The sequence below is a fragment of the Arachis ipaensis genome, chromosome B2 (assembly GCF_059453495.1).
Source record: "Arachis ipaensis isolate K30076 ecotype BB chromosome B2, ASM5945349v1, whole genome shotgun sequence".
NCBI lineage: Eukaryota > Viridiplantae > Streptophyta > Magnoliopsida > Fabales > Fabaceae > Arachis > Arachis ipaensis.
The window spans coordinates 60,311,146-60,315,629 of record NC_142437.1 but is presented as its reverse complement, the minus strand read 5'-3'; the positions used below and the strand labels follow the sequence as shown (position 1 = coordinate 60,315,629).

At 42.6% G+C, this 4,484-nt stretch overlaps 1 non-coding gene across 1 annotated transcript; it reads left to right on the top strand.

Moving 5' to 3' along the window:
* Nucleotides 1–3,941: 3,941 nt before the first annotated feature.
* LOC148574057 (small nucleolar RNA R71) lies at nt 3,942–4,049 on the top strand. The gene has a single exon (XR_015906137.1). It is a non-coding gene; the product is annotated as a small nucleolar RNA R71 (small nucleolar RNA).
* The last annotated feature ends 435 nt before the right edge of the window (nt 4,050–4,484 follow it).

The following is a 4,484-nucleotide window of genomic DNA, read 5'->3' as shown; positions in this document are numbered from 1 at the left end:
TCGAAACTCATGTACTTCTTGTTCTTTTGAATTAAAACATTTTTCATTTAAGAGAGGTGATGGATTCATAGGACATTCATAACTTTAAGACAAAGTTACTAAATACTAATGATCATGTAATAAGACACAAACATGGATAAGCACTTAACATAAAGAAAACGAAAAACAGAGAATTTAAGAACAAGGAATGAGTCCACCTTAGTGATGATGGCGTTTCCTTCTTGAGGAACCAATGATGTCCTTGAGCTCTTCTATGTCTCTTCCTTGTCTTTGTTGCTCCTCCCTCATAGCTCTTTGATCTTCTCTAATTTCATGAAGGATGATGGAGTGCTCTTGATGTTCCACCCTTAATTGTCCCATGTTGGAACTTAATTCTCCTAGGGAGGTGTTGATTTGCTCCCAAAAATTTTGTGGAGGAAAGTGTATCCCTTGAGGTATCTAAGGGATTTCTTGATGGTGAGCTTCCTCATGCGTTTCTTGAGCTCCATGAGTGGGCTCTCTTGTTTACTCCATCCTTTTCTTAGTGATGGGCTTCTCTTCCTCAATGGGAATGTTTCCTTCTCTGAAAGCTCCAGCTGAGTAACATAGGTGGCAAATAAGATGAGAGAAAGCTAGCCTTGCCAAGGGGGAGGACTTTTCGGCTATTTTGTAGAGTTCAAGGGAGATGACTTCATGAACTTCTACTTCCTCTCCAATCATGATGATATGGATCAGGATGGCCCGATCCGCAGTAACTTCAGATCGGTTGCTAGTGGGATGATGGAGCGTTGGATGAACTCCAACCATCCTCTAGCCACAGGCTTAAGGTCCAGTCTTCTAAGTTGAACTGGTTTACCTTTTGAGTCAATCTTCCATTGAGCTCCTTCCACACATATGTCCATGAGGACTTGGTCCAACCTTTGATCAAAGTTGACCCTTCTAGTGTAGGGGCGTGCATCTCCTTGCATCATAGGCAAGTCAAACACCAACCTCACATTTTCCGGACTAAAATCTAAGTATTTCCCCCGAACCATGGTGAGATAATTCTTTGGGTTCGGGTTCTTACTTTGATCATGGTTCCTAGAGATCCATGCATTAGCATAGAACTCTTGAACCATTAGAATTCTGACTTGTTGGATGGGGTTTGTTAGAACTTCCCAACCTCTTCTTTGGATTTCATGTCGGATCTCCGGATACTCATTTCTCTTGAGCTTGAAAGGGACCTCGGGGATCACCTTCTTCTTGGCCACAATATCATAGAAGTGGTCTTGATGAGCTTTGGAGATGAATCTTTCCATCTCCCATGGCTCGGAGGTGGAAGCTTTTGTCTTCCCTTTCCCTTTTCTAGAGGATTCTCCGGTCTTAGGTGCCATCAATGGTAATGGAAAAACAAAAAGCTTATGCTTTTACCACACCAAACTTAGAATATTGCTCGCCTTCGAGCAAGAGAAGAAAGAATAGATGAAGAAGAAGAAGAAAATATGAAGGAAAGGAGGGAGAGGTGTATTCGGCCAAGAAGGGGAAGAGAGGGTTGTGTTGTGTGAAAATGAGGAAGAATGGAAGGCTTTATATAGGGAGGGGAGGGGCGTTTAGTTTCGGCCATATAGGGTGGGTTTGGGTGAGAAATTGATTTTGAATTTTGAAGGTATGTGGAGTGTATGAGGTAGGTTTATGGGGAAGAGTGGATGGATGTGAGTGGTGAAATGGTGATAGGGAAGAGAGATTGAGGTGATTGGTGAAGAGTTTTGGGGAATAGTATTTATTGGGAAGAGAGGATGAATGAGAAGAGGGAAGAGAATGAGTTGTGGTAGGTGGGGATCCTGTGGGGTCCACAGATGCTGAGTTGATCCTGTGGGGTTCACAGATCCTGAGGTGTTAAGGAATTACATCCCTGCACCAATTAGGCATGTAAAATGCCTTTGCATGCAATTCTGGCGTTTAAACGCCGAATTTGTGCTTGTTCTGGGCGTTTAGCGCCCAGATGCAGCATGTTTCTGGCATTGAACGCCAATTCTATGCTTGTTTCTGGCGTTCAGCGCCAGCTTTCCTCAGTGTGCATTCCTGGCATCTGAACGCCAGGATGCTGCTTGTTTTGGGCGTTCAACGCCAGATCCATGCTCTGTTCTGGCGTTGAACGCCAGCCAGATGCTCCTTACTGGCGTTTAAACGCCAATAAGATCCTCCTCCAGGGTGTGATTTTTCTTCTGCTATTTTTTTGATTTCATTTTCAATTTTTATACTTATTTTGTGACTCCACATGATCATGAATCTAATAAAACATGAAATAACAAGCGCTTCTTTAATGTCAGTAGCTTGACAGTGGGTTCTCATGGAGCGTCACAGATGTTCAGAGCATTATTGAGACTTCCCAACACCAAACTTAGAGTTTGACTGTGGGGGATCTGGTTGACTCTGCAGTGGGAGAAGCTTACTGTGCCTCTTTTCCATGTTTACAGAAGGATGACCTTGAGTTTTAAACACAAGAGAGTCCTCATTCAATTGAAGGACTAATTCACCTCTGTCAACATTAATCACAGCTCTTGCTGTGGCTAGGAAGGGTCTTCCAAGGATGATGGATTCATCCTTATCCTTCCCAGTATCTAGGATTATGAAATCAGCAGGGATGTAAAGGCCTTCCACCTTTACTAACATGTCCTCTACTTGTCCATAAGCCTGTTTTCTGGAATTGTCTGCCATCTCTAATGAGATTTTAGCAGCTTGTACCTCAAAGATTCCCAATTTCTCTATTACAGAGAGTGGCATGAGGTTTATTCCTGACCCCAGGTCACATAGAGCCTTCTCAAAGGTCATGGTGCCTATGGTACAAGGTATTAGGAACTTTCCAGGATCCTGTTTCTTCTGAGGCAATCTCAATTGATCCAATGCATTTAGTTCATTGGTGAACAGGGGAGGTTCATCTCTCCAAGTCTCATTACCAAATAAATTGGCATTCAGCTTCATGATTGCACCAAGGAACTTGGCAACTTGTTCTTCAGTGACATCCTCATTCTCTTCAGAAGAAGAATACGCATCAGAACTCATGAATGGCATAAGGAGGTTCAATGGAATCTCTATGGTCTCTAGATGAGTCTCAGATTCCTTTGGTTCCTTAGAGGGAAACTAATTATTCATCACTGGACGTCCCAGGAGGTCTTCCTCCTTGGGATTCACGTCCTCTCCTTCCTCCTTGGATTCGGCCATGATGGTCATATCAATGGCCTTGCACTCTCTTTTTGGATTTTCTTCTGTATTGCTTGGGAGAGTACTAGGAGGGATTTCAGTGATCCTTTTACTCAGCTGACCCATTGTGCTTCCAAATTTCTGATGGAGGACCTTGTTTCATTCATGAAACTCACAGTGGCCTTCGATAGATCAGAGACTAAATTTGCTAAGCTAGATGGATTCTGCTCAGAATTCTCTGTCTGTTGCTGAGTGGATGATGGAAAAGGCTTGCTATTGCGAAACCTGTTTCTTCCACCATTATTAAAGCCTTGTTGAGGCTTTTGTTGATCCTTCCATGAGAGATTTGGATGATTTCTCCATGAGGGATTATAGGTGTTTCCATATGGTTCACCCATGTAATTCACCTCTGCTATTGCAGGGTTTCCAAGATCATAAGCTTCTTCTTCAGAAGATGCCTCTTGAGTACTGTTGGATGCAGCTTGCATTCCATTCAGACTTTGAGATATCATATTGACTTTCTGAGTCAATATTTTATTCTGGGCCAATATGGCATTCAGAGTATCTATTTTAAGAACTTCCTTCTTCTGAGGCGTCCCATTACTCACAGGATTCCTCTCAGAAGTGTACATGAACTGGTTGTTAGCAACCATGTCAATGAGTTCTTGAGCTTCTGCAGGCATTTTCTTTAGGTGAATGGATCCACCTGCAGAAGTATCCAATGACATCTTAGCTAATTCAGACAGACCATCATAGAATATATCCAGGATGGTCCATTCTGAAAGCATGTCAGAAGGACACTTTTTGGTCAGTTGCTTGTATCTCTCCCAAACTTCATAGAGGGATTCACCTTCTTTCTGTCTGAAGGTTTTAACATCCACTCTAAGCTTGCTCAGCTTTTGAGGAGGAAAAGACTTGGCTAAGAAAGCCGTGACCAGCTTATCCCAAGAGTTCAGGCTATCTTTGGGTTGAGAGTCCAACCACACTCTAGCTCTGTCTCTTACAGCAAAAGGGAAAAGCATGAGCCTGTAGATTTCAGGATCTACTCCATTGGTCTTAACAGTATCACAGATCTGCAAGAATTCAGTTAAGAACTGAAAGGGATCTTCAGATGAAAGTCCATGAAACTTGCAGTTTTGTTGCATCAGAGAAACTAATTGAGGTTTAAGCTCAAAATTGTTTGCTCCAATGGTAGGGATGGAGATGCTTCTTCCATGTAAATTGGAATTAGGTGCAGTAAAGTCACCAAGCGTCCTCCTTGTATTATTATTATTTTCGGCTGCCATCTCCTCTTCCTGTTCGAAAATTTCTGTAAGGTTATCTCT